This window comes from Trachurus japonicus, chromosome 16, assembly GCF_045865225.1.
Source record: "Trachurus japonicus isolate A0001 chromosome 16, Traja_1.0".
In the NCBI taxonomy this organism is placed as follows: domain Eukaryota; kingdom Metazoa; phylum Chordata; class Actinopteri; order Carangiformes; family Carangidae; genus Trachurus; species Trachurus japonicus.
The window spans coordinates 3,630,087-3,641,297 of NC_140922.1; the positions used below are offsets into that span (position 1 = coordinate 3,630,087).

Here is an 11,211-nt window from a genome sequence, read left to right on the forward strand (position 1 = left end):
CCAAACAATGTCATCGGACCAGAAGCCGTCATATAGGATGCGTATAGTAACATCTTAAAGTGCAGTATTCATAGTAGAAAGACTGGCAATGAATATATAAAGCACTGACTCGTGAAAAACAGTCATGATATAAATAACAGTCATGATAGAGATATCAGTCAACCCAGAAAAAGAACAAAGGAAAAAAATATACAAAAACTCATAAGAAGGGTCTAATGTCCATCTCTTCATTGAGACCTTTGGGAGAGACTGTATTAAGAGTGTACATCCAAAAGAGTTCCCGTTTAAGGAGAAGATTGTTTATGCCCCCCCCCCCCCCCTTCGTAGAAGTTGGACACATTCGATGCCTGTGTACCTGAGAGACGCCACAGTGTGTTTGAAGAGATTGAAATGTCTGGCGACGGGGCTTTTTTGATCATTGGTCCTAATGTTGCTCCTGTGTTCTGCAATTCTGTTTTTCAAATGTCGTGAGGTTTTGCCAACGTAACCAAGTCCACAAGGGCATTTAAGAAAATAAATAACATTTGAAGTTTTGCCTGTGTGAGGATGTGAAAAGGTATGTGTCTTCTGTGTAAAATTACACTGTTGGCAGTGCCCACATTTGTAATTGCCAGGTTTGGGAGGGCCCAAAAAAGTGGAGCCAGTGGGTAGGGGGGTGGTGGTGGGAGGGCAATCAGCTCTCACCAACATGTTCCTGATGTTTGGAGGTCTCCTGTGCACAATCCTGGGCGGTTGGTGAAACAGTCTATGGAGAACAGGGTCTGTGGTCAGGATGTGCCAGTGTTCCTTAATGATCTCCGCCATGTCTCTGGAAAGGGGAGAATAAGGTAAGGTACAAATGATCTTATTGTCAGTGTTTTTTGTCCTGGTGCGATTCAGGTATTCAGATTGTGTCAAGTGACAAAATTTCTGTGATGCTTGAACAATCCATTCCTCTTTATAGCCCCGTGTTCTGAATCTCTGTTCCATTTGTACTGTTTTCTCTTTAAAATCTGTGTCGGAGCTGCACAGGCGGCGTAACCGGTTAAACTGTGAAACAGGCAGGCTCCTTTTTAGAGAAACAGGATGGTAGGATTGTCCATGTAATATGGAATTTCTATCAGTGGGTTTCCTATAAAGTGTGGTGTTCAAGTGACCATTGTCATTAAGTACTAGTACATCCAGGAAGTTCATCATCTTTTTGTCATAGTTCATGGAGAATTTCAGATGTGCATTTCTTGTGTTAATGAAACTATGGAATTCTTTTAATAGGTCTTCTGTGGAATTCCATATAAACCATACATCATCAATGTACCTTTTATAGGTGGAGATGTGTGGTAGGAAGGGGTTCTCTGTTGGGTTTAGTACAACATCTTCTTCTAGCTTCCCCACGAACAATGAAGCGAAACTGGGTGACATCTTTGAGCCCATGCTGACGCCAGAGATCTGTAGGTAGAAGTCGTTGCCAAACATAAAATAGTTATTGGTGAGAACAGTCTCCATGAGTTCCATCAAACAGGTAAGATTAGGTGTGTAAGTGTCATTAGAGGTCTGTTGAAGGTGATGGAGGAAGTGTTCGGCTGCTCTGAGACCGTCTTGTATGGGTACATTGGTATATAATGATTCAATGTCCATCGTGACCATAAAACAGTCTGCCTGTACAGAGTGGGACTGTAAGGTTTTAATGAAGTCAATGGAATCCATGGTGTATGAAGGCAGTGATGTAACACAGGGTTGGAGAAAGTAGTCCACAAAGGCAGACACCTTCTCTGTAAGAGAGCCAATTGCTGCGACGATGGGGCGTCCAGGCTGTCATATAAGGACTCTTATAGTTGAATGGATGTTACGACAGTAGTCACAACTGTTGCAAAGGCTGCCGTAAATCGTTTTGTTTACCTTAGACTCCCGCTCAGCGTGTTGCTACTTACACTTACCTGTCCGGCTGATACAGTACGAGTGTTCTGTGTGCTTGTGCTCATGTGTGACTGTGTTCAGAGCCAGTAGTAAAGTTTATCAATTCATAAGTATCGTGTGGACCTTTCACTACTTTACATGGTGTCAGAAGCTTGTGACGGACGCACGGCTTCAGGAAGATGGCAAAGTTTAACCCCCCGGAGAGCTTCCCGTTTGACCGCCCGACGGAATGGGGAGATTGGAAGCAGCGGTTCCAGCGCTTTTGTGTGGCTACGAAACTGAACAAAGAGGACGGTGAGGTCCAAGTCAGTTCTCTAATATACGCCATGGGTCCGGAAGCTGAAAACATTTTCAAGGCATTCTCTTTTGAGGCGGAGGATGATCAAAAGAACTTTGACGTTGTGTTAAGGAAATATGACGAATACTTCTACCCCAAGAGGAATGTAATTCACGAGCGCGCCTGTTTTCACCAGAGAGTACAGCGGCCCGGTGAGAAAGCTGAATTGTTTATCAGAGCTCTTTATGACCTATCTGAACATTGTGACTTTGGAACACACAGAGAAGAGCACATCAGAGATCGCATAGTTGTGGGAATAAATGATAAAGATCTGTCCCGTAAACTGCAGTTGGAGGCAAATCTTACGTTACCCCAAACTATCCAGACCGTGCGCCAGTCCGAAGAGGTGGCTATGCAAGTGCACCAGCAGGGGGCGACATGCGCTGCGGTGCAGGAAATTGCACGCGCTAAACCCTCATACAGAGGAAAACAACAATGGCAAAATAAAAAGAAGGAAGGTGGGGAACAAACAGAATCAAAGTGTGGAAGATGTGGAAAAATAAAACACAGAGACCAGGATAAGTGTCCAGCTAAGAAATCTGCCTGCAACAAATGCAAAAAGGTGGGTCATTGGGAAAGGATGTGCCACAGTAAATCAGTCAGAGAGGTAACAGAGGCAGAGACTGTTTCACAGACACCATACTTCCTAGGGGCAGTCACAGATTCTAACAGAGATATTGATCAGTGGACTGTACAGGTTGTCATAAGTGCAACACCAGTTAAATTTAAAATTGACACAGGGGCGGATCTAAACATTATGGAGGAAGAGACATTCAACATGTTAGTCCCTGAACAAGAACTGGTGCAGTCAAACATTCCACCAATGAACAGCCCCGGTGGTCAGCTAAATTGCATGGGGAAGTTTCAGGCTAGTGCAAAATATAAAGAGAAACACTACTCATTCCCGGTGTACGTCATACATAGCCAGACTGCAAGCAATCTGCTAGGCAGAGACACAGCATGTGCAATGGGACTAGTTAAACGCATTGAGGAAGTGCACAACGCATTCGGTGAGCACGGGACTCTCAAGACAGAGCCTGTTAAAATACAGTTAAAAGAGAACGCTGAGCCATACGCAGTGCACACGGCGCGGAGAGTCCCCTTGCCTCTCATCCAGAAAGTAAAGGAGGAAATACAGCGCATGGAGGAAAACGGTGTAATTGAGAAAGTGACAGAGCCCACGGACTGGTGCGCACCCATGGTGCCAGTTCCAAGGCGAAATGGCAGGATACGCATCTGTGTGGATCTGAAACGGTTAAACGAGGCTGTAAAGAGAGAGAGAGATGTCCTTCCAACTGCTGAGGAAATAACTGCAGAGTTGAGCGGCGCCACCATGTTTACATCACTGGATGCTGCCTCTGGGTTTTGGCAGATACCTCTTCATCCTGAAAGCAGCAAGTTAACCACGTTCATTACACCCTTCGGGAGATACTCATTCAAACGTCTCCCGTTTGGCATCACGAGCGCTCCAGAGATTTTTCAGCGAAAAATGACTGAGACCCTCAACGGTCTGGAAGGAGTAGCTGTATACATGGACGATATACTCGTGTATGGCAGCACTGCAGAACAGCATGACCTGCGCTTAAAGAAGGTACTGGAGAGAATAGAGTCCACTGGCTTAAAGTTGAACAGAGACAAGTGTGTGTTCAGACAGAACCAGCTTCACTTCCTTGGCCAGGTGATTGACAAGACAGGAGTGACGCCCGACCCAGACAAAGTAAAAGCAATCCGGGAGCTTCCACAACCACAGAACGTCCAGGATTTGAAACGCGTCCTAGGGATGTTCACGTACCTGGGAAAATATATTCCCCATCTGTCAACTGTGGCCCAACCAATGTATGAACTATTGAGGTCTAAGACTGCATGGACATGGGACCACCCCCAACAGGATGCGTTCCAGCGTGTCACGGACATCCTGTCCACGTCTCCGGTACTGAAGTTCTATGATGTGAACCGACCTACCACTGTTTCTGCAGATGCCAGCAGCTATGGCATCGGCGGTGTGCTGCTCCAGCAACATGATGGGGACTGGAAACCTGTCGCCTACTGTTCACGCCGCCTGTCCGACGCGGAAACCAGATATGCCCAGATAGAAAAAGAATGTCTGGCCAGCGTCTGGGCATGCGAGAGGTTCGAAAAGTACCTTGTTGGCCTTGAGAACTTTAAGTTGGTCACTGACCACAAACCCTTAGTGCCACTGATGAATAAAAAGGATCTGGACAATGTCCCCATACGATGTCAGAGACTCCTGATGAGACTAATGAGATTCAAACCGACTGCTGAATATGCACCAGGCAAGACCCTCACCGTAGCCGACACCCTCTCACGAAGTCCGCTACAGTGCACGACAGAGGAGAGTGACACTCAATCAATCAATTTGTTTATTTCGGGCATGTCAATTTAAATCATCATCATCACACTTCATCATCAAATAATACAATACATGGCCGAAAGGGAAAAGCGGGAGAAGCAAAAGCTTATCTAGTCCCGCCCCCATTACCCACAGATCACTCATTCAGATGTAGAGTGTTACATTGCAGCCGTTGTTAGCTGCATGCCAGCTACACCACACAGGCTGGAGGCCATACGGGCGGCCACAGCAGCTGACAGTAACTTACAGACGGTGCTGCAGTACATTAAATCTGGTTGGCCAGATTATGTAGGAAATGTTCCTTTAACCATCAGAGAGTACCACCCTATTAAAAGTGAACTGTCAGAGTACAATGGGATTGTCACAAGAGGCTGTCGCATGTTAATCCCATCCCCTTTGAGAGCAGACATACTAGATCGGATCCATGATGGACATCAGGGTCTGACTAAATGCAGAGAGCGGGCTAATACATCCGTGTGGTGGCCTGGCATCTCATCTGACATAAAGCAGAAAGTAGAGACTTGTCTGGTCTGCCGTGAGATGAAACACACACAGCGTAAAGAGCCCCTCATCTCAACCCCTCTACCTGACAGGCCCTGGAAAAGACTCGCTATTGACCTGTGCGACCATAACAAACACTCTTACCTAGTAGTGTCAGACTATTTTTCTAGGTTCCTCGAGATCCTCCACATGCCGACAACCACGGCCTCACAGGTGGTGCTGAAGTTAAAGGCGCTGTTCGCGCGTTTTGGTTGCCCGGACCAGGTCATTTCGGACAACGGACCCCAGTTTGCATGTGTGGAGTCCCAGGAGTTCGCTAGAGAGTATGACTTCCAACACATTACTTCAAGTCCACATCATCCCCAAGGGAATGGACATGCAGAGAGAGGAGTACAAATCGCAAAGAGGATTCTAAAACAGAAAGACCCTCTGCTTGCTCTCATGTGTTACCGATCTACTCCCTGCACAACCACAGGTGTCAGCCCCGCCGAACTGCTGATGGGGAGAAAGATTAAAACAACTCTTCCTACACTTGAAACCAACCTCCAACCCAGATGGCCAAATCTTAAAGCCGTCAGGCGCAAGGATGAAGAGGAGAAACGGAAACAAGCATTCTACTTCAACCTACGTCACGGAGCGAAAACCCTACCATTGCTGAAACCTGGTGATCCTGTCATCACCAAGCTGGATCATCAGGGCTCTTGGGGAACACCTGCTGTCGTTGCTAGCGACAGTACTACCTCAAGATCTTATGTCATCGAGACGCAGCAGGGTGTAACCTTGAGACGCAACCATCGTCACCTGCAGTGTATCCCTGCGTTGGCTGGAGATACGCCACCTCCAGCACCACAAAGACTACAGCCTGAGGTTGCTGTGCAGCAGTCTGACCCGGCTGTTGCTACTGCCACTGCTACTCCGGCTACCAGTGTCCGGCCACCTCACACACAAGATGAACAGTTGTTCACACGGTGTGGCAGGCTGAGCAAACCTGTGGACAGATTAAATCTGTAAGGGTGTACGAAGAACGCTGCCCTAAACAGATCTAAAAAAAAAAAAAAAAAAAAGTGATTCTCACTGGTTGTTTGAAAAGTGAAATAGAAGAGAATGTATTAATTTGCACTGTTGATATTGATGTTTACATTTCATGTTGTTACTGACATTGATAGGAGTTGCATGTCTTTCACAGAGTAATTTTGTTTTGTTTACAGGAGGTAAAGGAAAAAAACAAAAGTAAAAAAAAAAGAGAGATGTCATATAAGGACTCTTATAGTTGAATGGATGTTACGACAGTAGTCACAACTGTTGCAAAGGCTGCCGTAAATCGTTTTGTTTACTTCAGACTCCCGCTCAGCGTGTTGCTACTTACACTTACCTGTCCGGCTGATACAGTACGAGTGTTCTGTGTGCTTGTGCTCATGTGTGACTGTGTTCAGAGCCAGTAGTAAAGTTTATCAATTCATAAGTATCGTGTGGACCTTTCACTACTTTACACAGGCGGAGTCACACTGTATTCTTTATGAATTTTGGGTAAGGTGTAGAACACTGGGGTGATGGGAGAATTGACAAGCATGAATTGAAACTCTTTGTCAGTGATTTATTTTCTTTCTAACAGGTCATGGAGGCAGGAGTGGACTCTCGTTTTGATTGCTGCAACAGGATTTCTATCCAATTGATGATAGAAAGTAGTGTTGTCGAGTTGTCTTCTAATTTCCGCCTCCTTGTCTAGAATGACCAAAGCTCCCCCCTTATCTGCGCTCTGAATGACTCTGGACTCATCATTTTTTTAAACTTTAAGTTCTTCGTGTTGGGTGATAGACAAATTGTGTCTGAGTTTGTATTGTCTCTTTTTGCCTTAAAGATTTGACATGTCTCTCTCCACTAATCTGCAATATGTGTCTACAGATGAATTTCTGTGTGGAGGGAGGATGAAGGTGGAGTTACCTCTAAAGGGAGTCACAGGTCTGGCAGGGGTGGCTGTGGAGGGCTCACTGTGTCTTTCACTCAAGGGCTGCTCAGCTTCATTGCCTGTAAGATCTTGAGAATGGACAAAATCTGAGTTAGAATAGTCTTTGAAAAACTCCTTGAGGCATAGTCTGCGAAAGAATTTTTTTAGATCTATAAATACATCAAAGTCTTTAGCATGTGTAGTAGGGCAGAAAGACAATCCCTTGTTCAGGGCAGAGAGACAGTCATCAGAGATAGGCTTACTCGAGAGATTCAGGACGTTTAACTCGTCTTCTTGCTCCGAGTGTAGTATGGTTCCCCTCTGGTGATGTTTCCTCTGCCCCCTCCTCGTCTTCTTCCATTTGGGGGATGGGGGACAGGCTGGCAATGATGTTGTGAAAGGCCTAAAAAAGGAACATGTCGGGAGCTGCTGGACTCCGAGTCCACGTCTAGTGAGGAGGTAGATGCGCCTGAGTAATAGTCTCTGTGGCTCCGTCTCCTATGATGCTGTCTGTGGTCTGTGTTTTGTGACGGTGAATCCAGATTCTGTGTCCATTTGTAGATGGTCCCCATCTCCTAGTCGCTAGCGTCCCTCTCAAACTTTTTCTTCTTTAACAGGGTCATTCTCTGTTGTAACTCAGTCTTTTTACGGTCACACTCTTTGATTAGCTCAGTCATGTCGTCTCCGTCAGGTGCGTTAGTTACGAGCCGGTCTCTGAGCTGATTGAGGTCATCTCTGGTTTTAGTTAGCTGAGAGGATATCTCTTGGATAGTGAGTGCCATTAAGTCAAAAGAGCACTTATTTAAAATCTCACACCAACGGGTCACAAAAGTTTCATAGAGCTTTTTGCCCACTTCATAAAAGAGAACATATTAATTTAACACAAAACACAATGGAGACTATGCAATGCAGACTTTTATGGTCCAGGAGGCTTTTTTGTAGAGCACATTGAGCTGGGCTTGTGTGTCAAATTTCAAGTCAATCGGATTCGTGGTGTGAGGTGTGACAGGGGCAACAGGGGCAAGTTTTGGATAGACAGCCTCTCTTGATCTCCAGAACTGCAACAGTGTCTCATTAAATACACTCTGTTTGACGCTGTCACCATACTTCTTCATTTTGCTAAACAGACTGTCGGCTCCATCAGGCTCATTTCTTGATGACACATTGACCTCCATGCGGGAGGCAAGGAAGCGGTATTTCTGAAGGACAGTAGGAGCGGAGTTTGCTGCGGTTTGAGTGGTAATGACCTTATCCTCAGAAGGAGTTGCTGGGTTATACTGAGCTGCCAGGTTCTGCACTAAAGACTCTGCTGCCCTCCTCAGTGGCACCATGTCTGGTGTTTGAAGAATCAGTGAAACACTTGGATCCAATAGGCAGGCTGCTGCTGGTGTAGCATCAAACTGTGGGGAATCAGGGCTAAGAATGGCAGCAAAACGTTCTCGCAAGGACTTCAGCAGCACTTGAGCTAACTGCTTCCCAGCAGCAGTGGTCGTCAGCAGGTGTGCCTCAAGGTTGAGCAGGCATGGCACTACTTGTGAGAGTGACTGACTGTAACTCTGAAGCTGGTCTGTGTGAATGGCAAAGGGCTCAAGCAGCTTGACCAGGTTCTCCAGCTTAGCCCAATCGCTTGTGAGAAGTGTGTCCATGCCCAGCTCCTCAAGTACTTGGTTCAGTTCAGTTTTGATCTCCAGCAGCCTCCTCAGCATATCATAGCAGCTGTTCCAACGTGTGCTACAATCGCAATCTTGCCACACTTTTTGATCATTGCTTCATTTGCCACTGACGATTTCCTCACAGTGTGTACCAGCTTTCTTGCTCTTGATAGGAGCACATCAGCATTTGGGTGCTTCATGACAGCTTTCAGTGTGTGAGCTAGGCATCCTCTGGAACTTGTTGTTCTCTCCATCATCTGGCAGGTCAAGATCTTAGCAAAGAGAGAACAGACAAACAAATATATTTTATTTATTTTATTTTAATTTTATATATAATTTATTTTCATCAAATGTAGCACACACAAAAGAATAGTACAGTTTAATTAAGAATTATTTATTAATTAGGACTTTGTAGTAACGCTTGGTTTTACAGCAGGAAACATTACTTGTTTTATGATATTTAATTTCTTACACTTTGTTTCTACAGGCTAACACATTTAATATTGTATGTTTATGAATCCAAATATTAGATATGTAATCATGAAATGACAATAACAATGATGTCAATGTGACAATTACACATTTTAAGTTTTAACAGATACCACTTGGATTGACATTTTAGATTTTGAACAGGAGTGAGCTAATGGCAAGTAAATTATTTTCCTCTCTGGTTTTGAACTTGTTAATATCATTTAAAGCTTACAACACTGGTTATCATTGTAACATTTTATACAATACAAAAAATCAATAAGACCAATGTATTTGGCACTATAACCACACTCACCTAGGTCATCCTGACCATCTCCTGGCTGAGCCCGTGAACCATCTGTGGACTCCTCACTTTGTACATGGCTTCTATCTCTAAGCAGCCGCACAGCTTTAACAATGTTGGCGCCGTTATCAGTCACAATGAGCAGCACCTTGTCTTCTCCTGTACCCCATTTTCTAATGTCTTATCAATGCACCGAGCAATAGTCTCTCCAGTGTGTGGGTACTCCATTCGGTGTAGGCTGAGCAGAGCATGGTAAACCTGGCCTCCAGGTGGATGATAAAAACATGCTGACACGCCCATTGTGACGGGCCGAAGTTGTAACATGACGTGCTGACGTGCCCACTCACGTGACCGCCAGGTCATGCCCCCGTTCACGTGATCACCTGTTTAAGACTGACGTCAGAACTGTCATGGCGGCGCCGGCAGCAGCAGCAGGAGCAGCAGCAGCAGCGAAGCAGTGTGAGACCGGAGCAAAGTGATCGCGATCCGAGCCGCTAAAGCGGTCTAGCAGGAAAAGTGAAACGAGCGGTAGTTAATCCCGTGCGTTCGCCTCCGAGCCTGTACCGACCAGCGATCTCCCGTGTGGTCCCGCTGGAGCTGGCCTGAATGGACTGTTGACTGACTGACTCAGACTGACTCTGACTGGTGCGCTTTACCGACTCCCCCCTCTGGTGCGTGTGAGTAATTGCCGATTGATTTTTGTTGGATTATTTTTGCTTTGGTTTTTCCCCTCTTTTTGATGACTGCTTTGGGTTTTTTCTGACATTTTCTGTTTTTCTGAAGATCGGATTTTTTGTTGAAAAGAAACTGAGAAAGAGATTCGTTAAAAGAACTGTTTATTGCTTGTGAACATTGAAATATATTTTGGTACAAAAGAAAACAAAAGAAACCTTGGTTGTGTCTTGTTTGTCCTTGTGCTTGTGCTGGGTTCAGTGTTTAAAGGTGTTTTTTAATGAAGGGTACATATTTGAAAGTGATTTATTGAAAGTGTGTATCCTTTGTGTGGGTTAGTGACACAGACTTTATTGTCAGGACTTTGACGCCTGACTGGCACCCCAGCATTAATTGAACCTAAAAAAGAAGTCGCACTAAGAAACCGTCACATAAAAAATGGCACCCCAGATGGGACTCACATCTTCTGTCCCCAGCTAAACAAGGAAATCAACTGTGGAACAAACAAAGGAAACAATAAAGTCAAAAATAAATAAAGGAAAAAAACTGCTTGTTCTCAAACAAAAAACAAACAAAACCGAAACTCACTAACCACCTTTGTTTCTGGAAACAAGACAACAAACTAAACTGCAACTTTGAAAAAAACAAACAAACAAACAAAAATCAAACGAATAAACAACCACAAACAAACAACAAACAAAAAAAAACAAAACTAAATAAAAACACAAGGACTGGAACAAAGGAACAAAGAACACAAAATGGCGGACAGTCAGAGCTTGGACCCTGTCATCCCAAGGAACCCCAGTGAGCCAGGAACTCAGTATTCTCTACTGGAGATGGATCTGGACCTGGATCTGGGAGGAGACTCCATGCTTCATCAGCCATTGATTCCCCTGCCAGAGGTGAACCTAGACCTAGGAAGGAAAGAGGTACCTGAGCTGCTGGCAGAGGTGAACAAGTGCCACCAGGAGGAGCTAAGGAGCTGCCTGGAACAGAGTAAAAGGGACATTGAAAAAGTGAACCAGGAACAATTGAAAGACCTGGAGGACAAACTGGACAAGCAATTTG

At 45.1% G+C, this 11,211-nt stretch overlaps 1 long non-coding RNA gene across 1 annotated transcript; it reads right to left on the reverse strand.

Moving 5' to 3' along the window:
* Positions 1–533: 533 nt before the first annotated feature.
* Positions 534–7,834, reverse strand: LOC146971441 (uncharacterized). The gene is made up of 4 exons (XR_015037925.1): positions 7,311–7,834; positions 7,044–7,136; positions 1,295–1,425; positions 534–808 (listed from the first exon to the last, which is right to left on the reverse strand). It is a non-coding gene; the product is annotated as an uncharacterized LOC146971441 (long non-coding RNA).
* Positions 7,835–11,211: the final 3,377 nt, after the last annotated feature.